Source organism: Arvicanthis niloticus, chromosome 22 (genome assembly GCF_011762505.2).
Source record: "Arvicanthis niloticus isolate mArvNil1 chromosome 22, mArvNil1.pat.X, whole genome shotgun sequence".
Taxonomy (NCBI): Eukaryota; Metazoa; Chordata; class Mammalia; order Rodentia; family Muridae; genus Arvicanthis; species Arvicanthis niloticus.
Genome location: NC_133429.1, coordinates 25,043,627 through 25,059,867, shown reverse-complemented (window position 1 = coordinate 25,059,867; position 16,241 = coordinate 25,043,627). Strand labels below are relative to the sequence as shown.

The 16,241-nt window shown below is 32.3% G+C and overlaps 1 protein-coding gene across 1 annotated transcript in view; it reads right to left on the bottom strand.

The window, feature by feature from the left end:
* Positions 1-16,241, bottom strand: part of Mgat4c (MGAT4 family member C) — a 659,905-nt gene that overhangs the window by 339,654 nt on the left and 304,010 nt on the right. Inside the window, exon 3 of the mRNA XM_076920099.1 lies at positions 13,820-13,933. The gene's annotated coding sequence lies outside the window, so the exon portion shown is untranslated. The remainder of the gene's footprint in view (positions 1-13,819; positions 13,934-16,241) is intronic.

Sequence of the window (16,241 nt, the reverse complement as noted above, 5' to 3'; positions counted from 1 at the left end):
AGTTTACCTGAATGAAGTAGAAAGTATAGCATTTTATGGCCTCAAATAAATATTATGAGGAAAGCTGGGGTTAAATTAAAGGCATTCAGTTCAATGGATAAATAAAAACTGAAACTCAGTTAGAAATGAAAGGTTCATGTGGATATTTTTGGTTTTCTTTTGAACAGTGTTATCTGATGATATTTTCTTATGATGGCTGGGCATTAAAAAGAAATCTATTTCCATATGCTCATTCAATCACTAAACTTTTCATAGAAAAATGGATGCATGTAGAGCCCTGCAGTTGGGGAAGGTCATCTTTGATTCTCATTACCAAGCAATGTCTTGAATATAATAATGGCATGAATATCTCTCACTTTTTAATGTAAATATTGAGTAGAGGTCATGTGACAGAAATTTGAAAACAATGTTAGGAATAAAAGTACTTAGAATTAGTTTAAATGTTATTTTCTTTCCTTTTCACAAGCACCCACAGCAAAATTCGTCCTTTAGAAATGAGAGCTAATGTTGAAATATGAACTGGAATCATGAGTTATTCATATAGTTGACACAAAATACAGTTTACTAGTTTTCTGAGTATTCAAATGAACAGATAATAAGTTTATTCATGGAATATTTAAATTTTAGCAAGCTTTAAAGATAGGGCAAATCTCAGCAGAATATAATGCTGAGGCATTTTCAGGTTAACTTTAAATATTCTGAGGTCCTCTCCATAAAACATACACCACAGAAGATAACCATAATGCATTAAGGACCACATTGTTCTTTGGCTTTGGGTCAACTTGCATTTTAATGCACCGAGCTATTTGCAACAGCTCTGGTCAACAAACATATCAAACATATAAACCTTACCACAAAATCTATTTGATTTTTAACAAGCACAATGGGTCAATAATTATCTAATATAATATCTCATAAAACATATGAAGATTCTTACTTAATTATCTTGATGCTCTGAATGTTTTTTTTTTAAATGGTGCACATCTTAAAACTATTTTCCTACTGAGAATATAATCTTGGAGCACATGAACCAAATTAACTATTATGGGGCTCATAATCATAATGGCTATTGTGAACACACACACACACACACACACACAAACACACTTTAAACTTGAATCTCCTTTTGTTTGACTTTTGGGTTTTTCTGTGACAGAACTAAGGCTAAATATGTTCATGAAATGTTATTAATAAATAGCTGATTAGCTTCATAGTGTCATTTGGGATATATGTCAGTTTATAAGAATTGTTCTATCCCACAATGATATAATAAATAGGATTTTGGAAATAAGACTGTTAATAACATAAACCAAATATTATGATTATTTATATATTGGATTGAATGGAAACAACATACCTAGGACTCACAAAACATATGTGCTGTGTATTAATTATACCAGTAAGTCTTTTGGAAAATAATTTTTATAAAAATCGTATTTTTACAATTTTCTAGACATATTTATGATATTTTAAAGACCTTTGATGAAAGATGAAACATAAAATATAGAAGTAAGACACAAATGCTGAATATTATGTTTAATCCAGCAAAGATCTAAGAGAAGTAAAATGACTAGTTAATTAAAAAGAATTAGACATTGAGAGAGCTATTTGTTTTGACATTGTGAATTTTAACCTAAAAGTCACTCATAATTATTTAAACCTATGCAGAAGGTAAACTTCAGAAGATAAACGAAGTCACTAGTACTTTGATCCTACATGTGATGTTTCTTTCAAGGATTAGAACTGTGTTTCAATCAAAGAAAATGTAGAATAACATAGAATGGCTTCTGAATGTAATTAAGAACACTCATTAATCTAGAAAATTTTCTTGGGAAGTCCACCATTTCTTATTCAAATGTCTTTTTCTTCCCTGTTATTTACCCTTTATGTAGTGTACATAGTGGTTCAGTCACTGATTTTTTTTAATCAGTTGGCAGACATAATGCTTATCTCAAACACCTTGGTACATGGAGAGGTTCTGTGTAAATGTCTTGACCACTAAAGACAGAAAAAGAAAAATCAGTTAATTTCCAAATGTACTTGTAGATTATTAAAATGAATATCAACAATAAGTTAATATATTTTGAAAACATGTCACTTTTGATCTTGACTATCATTAAATTGGTGTAGGGGATCAAATCATAAAAACCAACAGCAGTGTTTGTCAGAGTGCTGAGTTACCTCAAACTACTTACTAACAACCAGCTTTGGATTGAACCAAAATCAAACCTTTAATAACTGACTTTTGTGACTTTGATAGCTTAAAGCTTGAAAAGTAACATAATTGGCTCTGGTTCACTAAACTAACCAATACTTGTAATTAAGGAAAACAGATATTTATGAAGCATGGGAGAATGGGAGAGGAGGTGCAAATGAGGAGTGTGTGGCAGTCAAGGATGAGAATACATAGTAGGTCTACGAAATTGTGAAAGGACAGTATTTGTAATAAAATCTGTTCCAAGAAAAACTCATATTTCCTTCTACCAAGATCATTTGGATAGTCTTTTCTCTACGACTTCATAATTGAATAGGACATTATAAAATAGTGTGAAGTGTACATGGACATGTAATTGACTGTCATTTAATTGTAATACCTTATGATGTTCCAGGTTTATAGAAAGCAAACAAGGAGTATCTTAGTTACAATGACAAAGCAGCTTTTGTGCAGTGCATCCTTACAGCAAAGATTTAATATATCTGATTTGTCAAAGTCAAAACTTGTGCTAATCTTTCCTGTCACTGTCAAAGGCTGGGAGTTATATCCTATTTAAAGAGTTGTGTGGAGAAGGGAGACCGATGTACAGTAGGGTAATACATTATCCTCACAAGCATCAGAATAAAATGATTATTTGGAACAAAGTTTCAGAAGGAATTAGAAAATCAACCCTGTTTTCTAAGATAACTTTACAAGTCTCTCGCTTATGTTTTTATGTGATGTAAGTTAATTCTATCTATGTAGTTAAAGAATGTCATTAGACTATAGGATATTTTCTGATTATATTAAATAGTATGTGTTTTGTCTCATTGTACTATCTTAACCTATTATTATTGAACTTGTTATCTAATATTTACTTTTTTAACTGTTTAAAACAAAATTTTTACAAATTCTGTTTAATATGAAATAAAATTATTTATGGTAAAATATTAACAAATATCACTATATGCATATAATTTCCAATGTTAAAAATTACAGGAATTCTCAGAAAATATATACTTAGCATATTTTCTTTAAATTCAATCAATATTAATGAATTTTTCAGAAGAAAAAACTAAAATGTTGACTACCAATATAATGGTATCCTCTCCTATTTAATATATATGTTATTCCCACTGATAAGTCTGTTGTTGAAGAATTTTGCTCACACTGATATACATTGAAATCTAAACTCCAGTTTTTGGGGGTGAGTTATGATAAAAGTGAAAAAAGCAAAATGAAAATAATGTATATATATTATATATACATTATACACACATATATACATATATATACATAATATATATGTGTGCGTATGTATACAATGACTAGTAGAACAGTGTGTCTGTTTTCCTTTACTCAGCTTATAATGTAAGTAAAAACCATTTCATGTTTTATATTTGGTTTAGAAGTCTCATCCTCAAGTTTGTGAAAGTTATAGTATGTGTACTTCCAAGTTCACATGACACTTTTCTGTTTCTAAACAAGCTTTAATTGGATATACAGAAAAAAAAATGGTGTCTGTATTGTCTAGATACACATCTATCCATTTTTATAATTTGGAAGAAAAGTAGGTAGTATCTATGTCTTAATTTTAAATAACTAAATATCCAAACGCATATTTGCTACACTCTTCTATACCAAACCCAGATTCTCTCAGTTGTTAAGGAAACTGTCTTGGTATTGCTTAATGTTAGCAGAGCAATTTTTTCTGCCTGGATTCTACATATTTACTCCTCCAGAGCTCACCAATCATGTACTGTTCTTCCCCAGGATGGGGAGAACATGTTCTACCTTACTTCTCTATAGAGCTAGTGAAATTTCTTACTTTTAATTTTTTTGTGTGTAAAAAGAGATGAAATTACATAATCACAAAAAATCTATTTACCAGTTAGTTTTTAAGATTATCCAACACATGTTTATATAAGCAAGCATGATCAAATCTTTTTTACATTCAGAAAGAACATGTACAGTCTCAGCACTGGTTCGCATTGCTTCAATAATAGAAAATGTCATTCTCTTTTATATGATAGAAATGAATTACCTGATTGCCATATAATTTCTAAAATGTCACAGAAGGTGCAGAACCTTTTCAATCCAATGGGATATTTAAAAGCTATTCTGTTAAATGTATCAGTTTTAAATTACTTTATATTAAGTTATAGAACTAAGAAAATGAGCACATTATATGTAATCCTTAACCAAAATTATTTCATCTAATCCTATAAAATTGATGTCATTATTTCCATTTTAAGGAAAAAGAACTAGAAGTTAGTGGAGCTTGGCTTAATTACTTATGCTATTAACAATAATAGATGAATGAACAAAAAGCAGAGACACACTAAGGCTTTGTGAACTTTTAAACATTTTTCTTAACTGTGTTTTCATTAGAGAAGAGGCAAAAAGCAGCACCAAGGGGCGGGGGTTAGTTCAGTCTGACACTGTTCTCTATGTATCCATGGATAGAGCAGGTTCATTTGAGAAGTAGGGCAATCTCATTGGTATCAAGGTCTTAACATTCAGAAACCCAGTTATATTTATATATTGGTAAATTACTCATTAGTTAGGGATATACTGCGGGAATGTAACACCATAACAAAGGAATATTGGGTAGGAAAGGTTAGATTGGATTTTACTGCACATCACTGTCCATCAACAAAGGAAATAAAGATGGGCACTCAAACTGGGCTGAAACCCAAAGGCCAGAAATAATAGAGAAATACTGTTTACTCTCTGGCAATGTATGGCTTTCTCAGCCTGCTTTCCTATAAGCCTCAGGACTGCAAAGGAGTGGCCCCACCTATCATGGGGTAGACACTTTCCCATCAATCAGTAATTAAGAAAATACACTGCATGCTTGGTGTATCTTAATCTTATGGAAACATTGTCTTAATTGTAATTTTTCCCTCTCAGATGAGTTTAGATGTGGGAAATTAAATCTGGGTAATTAAAATCTACATATGACTGTATTTTTTATTCAAGTCATAAAATTATACAGCACAACCTAATAGGTAAGGAAAGAGTCAATATTGCTTATCATTTTTCTACTTTCTGAGTATATAAATAGCAGCATTCTATAAAATAAATTTTAATGTGAAAGGGTCTCCCAAGATCTCTCAGACACTGCACCACCAACCAGGCAGCATACTCCATCTGATATGAGGCCCCAAAAACATATACAGCAGAGGATTGCAGGGTCTGGACTCGGTCAAAGAATATGCACCTAACTCTCAAGAGACTGGAGGCCCCAGGGAATGGGGAGGTCTGGTGGACTGGGGCATGAGGGAGTGGTGACATCCTCGTGGATACAGAGGTGGGAAGGAGGTATGAAATGTTGAATAGTCAGAGAGTGGGCCAGAAGGGGGATAAAATATGGAGTGTAAAAAAAAAGATTAAATAAAATTTATTCATTTCTGGTGGAAAAAATGAGAGTGTCTATATATAAAAGTTCATATATTTATTTATCCATCATCTATGAGAATTTATAACTTGTAAGTTTAATGATTTTAGGGTGTGGTATTAGAAAAAATAAAATTAAGTATAATATTAAATTTTAGGCTTCACTTTATGCACAATATAATTTATTGAATGACAAAATTAAATGTAGAATTTTAAATCAGGATAATAAAAAATTTAAGATGTAGCTGGAATTTTCAAACTTCAGTGAGATTACAGATTTATCTATCATCTATCTACTTATCTATCTACTTATCTATCTATCTATCCTTATCTATCAATCTATATATCTATCCTTATTTATATATTATCTATCTACATATCTATATAATCTATAAATTCATTTATCTACCTATCTACTTATCATTTATTAGTCTCTATCATATCTCAACATATCTATTTTAATTTGCATCATTATCATATTTATCACATTCTTATAATTTATTATCTCTATAACTATCTCTGTATATAACATTTCAGTGTAATGAAATTGACTTAGCTTGTTAGTACCCGCACACTCTGATGAGTTTGGATGGCAATTAGTGAAAATAACATATGGCTTTGCAGGTAGAAGAAAATATAGAGACAATGTAATTATTGAAAATATTATAAAAATAATATAGTTTTAGCAACATTCTAGTACTACAGAAGCCTATTAACATACATTTACACACACACCAATACCCTCTATCCCAAATATATATACATATATATGTATATAATTAATCTCTCTATCCTATCTCAATGTATCTATTCTGTTTATCATTATAGTCTTATCATATTCTTATACTTTATCATATCTATAATTATCTTTTATAACAATGCAATTAGATTGGCTTAGCTTGTTATTACCCATCCATATAAATATATCCTTCATATATGTACATGTATATGTGTATGTATATGTATATTCATATATATGTATATGTGTGTGTGTATGTTGAACATATCAACTAATGTATAGGTATAACACTATATGTATCAGTGTCATGTGACATAAAAATATCGAACAAATTCTGATATGGTAGGAGTTAATATTTTTTATATCATCTTCAATTTTTATATCTGCTTCTCATGAAGTTCAGGCATCACTATGGACAAGGTGCAGTAAGAATTGAAGGGCCAAAGTGGCGATATATACAAAGACAGGTATTTTAAAGATGCAGCTTGGCAGATATAGATAGATAGATGATAGATAGATAGATAGATGATAGATAGATAGATAGATAGATAGATAGATAGATAGATAGATAGACAGACTCATAGAGGTTTTGGCAGTGTGGATAAGACCTATACAATATATATTCAAAAATATTTGAACAACAAGAGGGAGTGATGGGCACAAATATTTTATAACTACCTGAGGAGCTATTGATAGCTCATAGAAGAGAGACTAAGTACCAGTCACGGGTTTTGTCTTGTACAACAGGCTTTGTGTATAATCCTATAACATGTGTGGTAGTATTACTGTCCAGGTTGATCATTACTGTAGCTCTTACAGTTCACAGATGTGAGCTGTGTTGCTGATAGCTACACTACTCCTCTGATAGCATGCAAAGCACTTTCTAGCACTATGAAAGCTAGATATTAGAAATAAAACTTTTTTAAAGTAATCTCTGTCTCAAGTAAGTGGTGTTTTCAAAAATAAGGGATTATATTCAAGCTTTAGTGGGCATGCAAAAGCTTTTTTTTTTTTTTAATAGCCTCGAGCATTTGAAAATCTAAAGTACATGGTTTTCTAACAAATCTAAAAGAATTAACCCATATCTGACATCTGGCACTAGGCTTTATTAACCGGTGATATCTAGTAAGGTGTGTGTGTATGTGTGTGTGCATGTGTGTTGTATATATTACGTATATGTATGCATGTGGGTGACAGTGTATGTTTATACTTGTGTGTGTGTGTGCTGTATACATTATGTGGATGTATGCACATGGGTGTGAGTGTATGTGTATACCTGTGTGTGTTTGGAAGCTTCCACTGAAGGACAGTTCCATCTGAATTTCTTGAAATACATTTGTGTTAGTTGTCCCAGACCATATATACTCCTCTACTCTGACCTCCCATTTCCCATCCTATTTAACCCTTTCTATTACATTTATTGTTTTGCCCCCAACCCATTTTCATGTTTTATAATGAAGTAACTTAGAGTTTCAAAGAATTATGAGCAAAGGACATGGATTTTCTATTTGACTACAAATAACTTTGGGAAAATCTGTGTATGGTAAAATATCTGGTGGCATCTAGTGTAAAACCATGCATCTAATTATACACATGTATGTTACTTTAAGCAGAAGTAAACTTTCAAGTATTCCCTAAAGAAAACACAGCTGAAGATTAGCAATTAAAAAGATGCAGCCAGCAGAGAAAACAAACAGAAGCAGAGGTCATGAGAGTAAATATGTGTCCTATTACAAGATGAGAGAATAGCTTGATTTTCACAAAATTTAAGCTATGTTGATTCAGAAGTAAAAGAAAAAAATGAAATAAGATGATTTTTAAAACATCATCTAGAGAGCCAGTTAGATAATCTGTACTTTCATAATGAATAGGGAACAAAAAGAAGTTTCAAAATGACACCGTTCAAAAGTGTGGGATTCTGAAATGATACCTGTAACAAATCAGAGTGGTGTTATTATTATGTGATGAACTTGCATGTTTTCCTTAAATCTTAGTCTTTTCCCCACAAAGATAGGAACATTGGGAAAAGTTATTTTCCAGGATCATGTCTGAGACCTGGGTTAAGGTAGAACCATATATAGTAGACTCAGCACTTGAGAAGAAAGGAAAGGTAGAGTGTGGGCACAAGCCAATGTTAGTACTGTTCGTATGACTAGCAAAAGTCAAGGTGGGAGGGTCTAAACTCCTGCGAGATTTTACAGCAGCAGATTCATAATGTGACTCAGTGTCATGCTTGCAATTCTCTGCTATCTTCTGGAATTCAGTGTGAATATACCTGTATGCATGTATATGTATACATATGTATGCATGTGTGTGTATTGTGTGTATTTACATGATTTAGCAACTATTGTTTCTAAAAGTAAATATAATGAAAAGAGTATGGGACTCTTGTCCTGGCAGGATTTATTTTGTCTAAGAGGAAAGTCCTACTGGGAAAGATAGAATCCTAGAAAGTCAATATATCGTATTCTAGTTAGATGTCGCATGTATTGAGATTTCAGAAACACAGACTCTTAAAGCAATTCTTAGTACTGAATTTTATAATTTGGAGAGTAGACAATGTAACTAGTGATTTTTTTAGCTCCTTTTATTTCTAATTTTAATTCAGAGGAAAAGAATTTCTTGTGGCTTCTTCTAGTATAACATACATGTCAAAACCATAAAAATGGTTTGTATTGAATGAGTGCATGCTAAATTTTAATTAATTCTTTTTAAATATTGTGTAACAGAGTTTGATCATCTCTGTTTGTACTTTCTTACTCTTCACAGATTTGGTGTCCTTCCATACCACTCACCTTGATATTATTATTATTATTATTATTATTATTATTATTATTATTATTTTATTCCTTCAATACCAATATTTGGCCTCCAAATAATCTTGGACATATGGTCTTTCTGTTGAGTATGCATGACTTAACAGTGTGTAAAATCTTAGAAAATATAGCATTTGCCATTAGCTCATGGCTTGGGGTATGATTGTGTATGTGTATGATTTAAATGAAAGAAAAGATGGGAAAGCTGGCCTTAATAAAACTCTTCAAGCTCACGAGTTAAAGGCAGAAATAGATCGTTAAATAAGAGCATTTATTTCTCATCTCAATAAGTACCAGATATGATAATTCTTTTCTTTTGGTACAAATTTTTCTCTTCCTTTAAAGTCTCTTGCTTTAGGGACTTTTTTTTTTTTGATATTTTATTTACACTTCAGATGCCATCCCTTTTCCCCATTCCCCACCCTTAGAAAACCCCTATCCCATGCCCCCTTTTCCTTTTTGCATTTATACATTTTTAAAAAAAAAATGTTAATCATAGGCTTTATAAGTTTGGTATTGTTCAATCAGAGGTGTAACCCACTACCCAACCTAGATATAACAACTATTTTTGGCTGGTGGAGATACATGAACATCTGCCTCCCTGTCTCCCCCCTCTTTCTCTCTTTCATCACCTGGCTTCTCCTCTCCTTCTTCTTCTCCTCTTCTTACTCCTTTTCTTCCTCTCAGTACTCCTCCTAATTTAGCTCCTCCTACACATCACCCTTCCTGTTAAAATGAAACTTTTCTCTCAAAATACAATTAGAGCATAATTATGCCAATTTGTACGCGTGAGGTACAAGATAGTCCTAATACCCAGTCCATCCTTTTGTTGACTAACCAGCACTTCTGTCATCTATCCTAACTAAAACATTTAGTTCTGAACCTGGCTTTAGGATGAATGTCAGCTGACGACCATCCACTCAAATCTTTTCTCTCAAGGTAAATAGCTATAAGTTTTCAACCTCGTCAGAAATCCAGAATGACTAAGTTAACTATATTTGTGGGAAGCACAAAGCATAGCTTCTAAAACTTAGCCAATTTATAGAGACCTCTGAACACCTGGACACTCACTCTACTTCAAAACGTTGGAGCATCTGTTCTTCTGCCTTCTGGCCCAGGATCATCTGACAGACCTTAGTGCTGCAGAATTATTAAGGGCTGATTACTCTGTCTAGGCAGATATAATCAGTCGACTATTCTGCAAGTGTGTCCTTTTCTGGACAGTAATTTGTCTGTAAAAGGAAAGTGGCAATTCTTGTTTAGTGGCTGTCTCATCACAACTGGAGTAACTCCAAGGATGCTCAATTTCTTCTTAGAATTCAATATAGGAAGCTGTCCGGAGCAGACAGGTCTCTAATGAAAATGAACATTAGTACAGAAATGTTTGTCATGTCAATTCTAAGGATTTCTGATGTTTTGAAAACCAACTATCCATGTAAAGAAATCTGGACTGTTGCCTGTTAACTCCTCTCAGCTATTTCTAAATAAAACATAGAAAACACCCTTATAATAAACTCCAAGCCATGAATTTGCTATAGTGCTTTAGGGACTTTTTATCTCTGCTTTAAACTTAACCCTCACTTCAATGTAAAACTTTTTTTTTTTACTGGATATTTTATTTACATATCAGACGTCATCAACTTTCCCCATTTTTTTTTCTAGAAAAACCCTATCCCATGCCCCCTTCTCCTTTTTTGCATTTATACATTTTTAAAAATATTAATCAAAGGCTTTATAAGTTTGGTAATGCTCAATATTGATCAGAAGTGTAACTCAATAGCCAACTTAGATATATCAACTATTTTTGACTGGTGGAGACAGGCAAATATCCGCCTCCATGTTTCTCTCTCTCTCTCTCTCTCTCTCTCTCTCTCTCTCTCTCTCTCTCTCTCTCTCATCACCTAGCTTATCCTTTCCTTCTCCTTATCCTCCTCCTCTCCTTACTCGTCTTCTTCCTCTCCATACTCCTTCCACCGTAGCTACTCCTATATATCACTCTTCCTGTTAAAATAAAACAATTAGAGCATAACTATACCAATTTGTGTCAGTAAGGTACAAGATAGACCTAATACCCAGTCTGTAATTCTGTTGACTAACCAGAACTTCTGTCATCTGTCTTAACTAAAAGACTTAGTTCTGAACCTGGCTTTTTTTTTTTTTCTTGACTTTAGAATGAATCTCAGCTGAAAACCATCCTCTCAAAGTAAATAGCCAGGATTGGCTATGAGACTATAAGTTTTTAACCTTGTCACAAATCCAGAATGACTAAGTTAACTATAATTGTGGGAAGCACAAAGCATAGCTTCTAAAACTTAGCCAATTTATAGATACCGCTGAACACCTGGACAGTCCCTATACTACAAAACTTTGGAGCATCTGATCTTCAGCCTTCTGGCCCAGGACCATCTGACAGACCTTAGTGATGCAGAATTATTAAGGGCTGCTTACTCTGTCTTGGCAGATATAATCAGTCAACTATTCCACAAGTGTGTCCTTTTCTGGACAGTATTTTGTCTGTAGATGGAAAGAGGCAATTCTTGCCTAGTGGCTGACTTACCACAACTGGAGTAACTCCAAAGATGCTCAGTTTCTTCTTAGAATCCAAGACAGAAAGCTGTCAGGAGCAGATAGGTCTCTAATCAAAATGAACATTAATGCAAAAATGCTTGTAACATCAATTGTGTGGACTTCTGATGTTTTGAAAACCAACTATCCATGTAAGGTAATCTGAACTGTTGTCTGTTAACTCCTCTCAGCTATTTCTAAATAAAATTTAGAAAACACCCTAACAATAAACTCACAATCATGAATTTGCTATAGGCCCTTCACTCACAGGCTAACCATCTCTAATCAGTTAGAAAAGTTTAAGAAGGACTGGGTCTAAGCCTTGTATTCGTAATGTGTTATATAGGCACAATGCCTATGAGAGTATCAATATTCATCTCATTTTTATATCAATAAGAAGCTCATACCAATGAAAACTTTAAATTTGAAATTATAGTAAATTTTGTAACATTTAAGAAATTATAACTTCATCTTAATAACAATTATACATATTTCTACCAATAGGTTATGGCTATGCAATGAATCCTAGTTAATCCTCCCTGTTCCAACAAAACCACTACTTTTCCCTAGAAAGACAGCCCAATATTAACCACTTCAGTCCCCAAGCCCAGGGAATAGGGGTGCCGACTCTTCATTAACTTCTTCAAGCTGATTATGGGCATTGAGATTTTAGAAGAGAGGCAGGGGGATGAGTAAATTGATAAGCCTCTGATGCTGTGTCTTCACTGCATCCAGCTGAAATTCCAGGATATCAGAGGTTCAAGCATGTCTGCTCAGCTTGCTTGATGAGTAGATACACCAAGCCTGTGTATTCTAAGATACTGCCCGGGTAAAACTTTTTAAGCCTACTTATTAAATGCTCATCAAATGTATGCAAATTTTTATCTTCATTCTACTTAAAATTCAGATAATTTCATTTTTTAAGATAGTGAACAAGGTAAATGAACAGTAATTTATTTATTTTAGAAAAGTTAAGTTATTATAATATTTATTAGCATCATACAAGTCATTGCAAATTTTTTGAAAATGGGAATGATATTCTAGTGTACAAATCATAATAAGGTTTTATTCAAACTAGATAGATACATAAATATGGATGGAATCGAGTAGTCAAAGCAAATAAAATTGCAACTTCAGGTTTATTTAAGTTTGACAGATTAGATTTATCTTCAAATATAGCCTTTGGTTCTTTCTAAATTTACATCAGTGTTTCTAGATTATTGTTTATTTAAGAGAATGAAGTTGCAAAATTGAAAGCAGAAAGCTCTTAGTCCTGTGGATTTATATTGTTATATAATGTAAATAGGATTTTATGTATGTTGTGTAATTAAATTTGTATATTCACATACAATTCTACATATCTACTCACATATTCAATTTACCTGAATAAATACATTTGCCTTTATGAGCATACACACACACAAACACACACACATCATGTATCATATATTATCAATATATACATATGTAAATATATAAATACATATTGATTTTTTTATTATGATATAGATGAATTCTTGGAAAGTTGATAATGTGTAGAGTTTTTTGTGCACTTGTAGAGAATCAGTACAGGCCAAAAGATTAGAACAACAAACCATACACTTTGCCCACTTAGACACATTTGTTTTATTTAGTGCTAAAAGAAAAATTTATATATAAACAAACTCACTACAGTTCTTATCTATAGCTTTCTCAATTTTGAAAATGAAGGAAGTTAGAAAGTTCCAAAAGATTGTCAATAATCCCCAAGGCATGCTTATTGGTGGGTGATCATTCATTACAATATTGGACAGAGGAAAATGTAAACACACAGATTAAATTGCTATGGTTTTTATAGCCTTCATCTTGTCCAGGGTTATAGTATTAAACATCACATAAACACACATCCATTTATCACCCAAGAGGCTCTAGGTTCCTCTACTTCCAATACAACTTTAGCATGACAGAATTTAGTGTTACTGTTTATCTGCTACAACATAAGGCAATAGAGAAACATTTTGTAACTTGTAGCTCAGAGCATCTGCTCCCTGCAGAATCACCACTATCTGAAAGGTTCTCTTATCTAATGCTTACCATAAAGAGAAATAGAAAGCATCTCTCTCTTACCAGATGGAATGATGCTTCAACCTTGCTGTAGCATTCTGTGGAGCAAGTTCCTGCTTTAAAAGACAGATCCAAAACAGCTTTGTGCACACAACTGATCTGGCTGATCTCCAATCCCTGCACACAAAAAAACAATGTAATTGGCTCCCGAGAAAGTGGTATAAACATTCATCAAGATGGCAGTTGCATGTTGAAGCTAGTCACTACTACACTTGTAGACTTTTTATAAACTGGCCAATTACATGTCTCCTTTCAATTCCAAAATTCTGTTTGAATTTCTCCATTTAATGCAGAGAGGGATATCTTTGAAGAAAATATGTAATTGTGTCGGGTCACTGTGTGGACACCTTTAGTTTCTGAAAGTGCAGTCTAAGAATTGACAAAAAAAATACACAAGATTTTAAATTAAGAGGATAAGATATAAATTTACTGCCTCTATATTTTACAACTGAAAATATTAAGACTACTATTTATACCATGATGCTAATGAAATGTCGCTATTTTTAAGATTTTCTCAATTGTTATTTTATAAAAGTAAACGAAACATTCAATATCTCTCTCACAAGTGTTACACCAATGATGCCTACAAAGTACCTCAGAGTCTGAATCCAGCTGTTCTGTGTTTCTAAGTCTCATTAAAAATTCCACTGTACTTTTGCCCAAACCTTCAAAGGGGCTTAGTCACAATAACATCCTTTAATTTTTATGGGAGCAATGAAGGAGGTCACACAAGCCTGGCTGTTTTTCTGATTTCTCGCATTCAAAATTTATGGGAACATTAAGTGATTATAACAATGGGTTACATGTTCTTTTTACCAAGACAATGTGAATATTAGATCAAAACAGACGCCTCAATAAAAACCACAAGTTCAAGCTGAATCATTCTGTGTGATGATCTAAGCCATACATTGATCTTACAGGGACACAAGCATGTTATCTTTGTTTTGCTTTCTGAGTGTATTAAAGCTGGCTAATTGTTATTAACTGTGCTACAATAAAAAAAAAATAAAATATAAAGGCTTAGAAAAAGGTGGGTTTTCATTTCAGTTTCAGATCCATGATTTTGTGTTTTATTATGGCTTTCTACAATAAGATTGCATAATATTCTAAGAGGTATAAATTGTTTTAATTTTTTAAAGTGAAGGTATAAATTATTTAATTTTTTTAAAGTGAATAAAAATTACATATGCTAAAAATATAAACCTTAATTGCTGAAGGATATTTAATCATATTACCCACTATACTGAAGACTATTCAGAAACACCAAGGTTGAATTTTCCTTATTCCAGTGTTCAAAAATTATCTATAATGTATCCCTAAAAATATACCTTTGAAAACAATATACTTAAATCACATGTTTTTTCCCCTTAGAACACTAGTGGCAAGTAATTGCAGAAGTGACAAATGAAAGAAAAATTTTTTTTAATCTCAGAATTTTTATTGATTTTACTCAAAGAATAGGTTTATATTCATTTCAAATTGACAAAGGTTTATCAATAATAATGGGCTAATTATTTACAACTGACTCTGAGCTTATTACTTATATTTCAAGATAATTTTTAAGATTTATTCAGTCATTATTATCAACATCAAATTTTTGAATATTCTTGTGGGTAGACATAAAGGAATTGCTACAGACATCCCTGTCAGGTAATGGGTCTCAGAGTAACTAAATTATTATTGCTTTATTCATTCATATGACTAAATCCAAAGTCCTATGGTCACACTAAATGAATGGATTAAAATAACACAGCAAAAATAAAAGATAGATTCCCATGGTGGCATGTCAGATAAACAGCCTAAATTACTTCTAGTATCCGTCACTTTGTTTCCTTACAATTGTTCCTTTTTTAATTTATTTCTGTTAGTTAACTCCATAGCATAGATTGTTTTAAACATTGTAACACAGCTTTTATTATTAATATTATACATTGTAGATATAGCTAAGAATACTTGTAGAAGCAAAAGTAAGGAACTGAAAACCCAGCTTTTCATAGAAAGCACCCAGGGTGTGCCTAAAGAGAAGATATTTCTTGATTATTTCTGTTACTTTAAATAACAAACAAACCTTAACAAATACACAGATTCACTGTTATTAGGGACAAAAATGCCCTAAACTCTGGGGAGAAAATTCCATATCCTGTTCACCTATACAGGTGCACCTCAATACCTACCAATTGGTTTTTAAATTCACTTCCAGTTCCTTTTAATTGTCTAACAATTATTATTCTGCTGTAAATATTTTTCAACAGTGTAACCTATTATTTTAATATTCCTCTGTATTTAAAGTCAAAGATCCCCCAGACTCTCACATTTCCCTTGTGCAATGCAATTTCCTCACTGGAATTAGGAATTCAAATTTGTCTATTTATCTATTTGGAATTAGAATTTCCTAATATTGCAAAAGGATCTATTGCATTTCTTA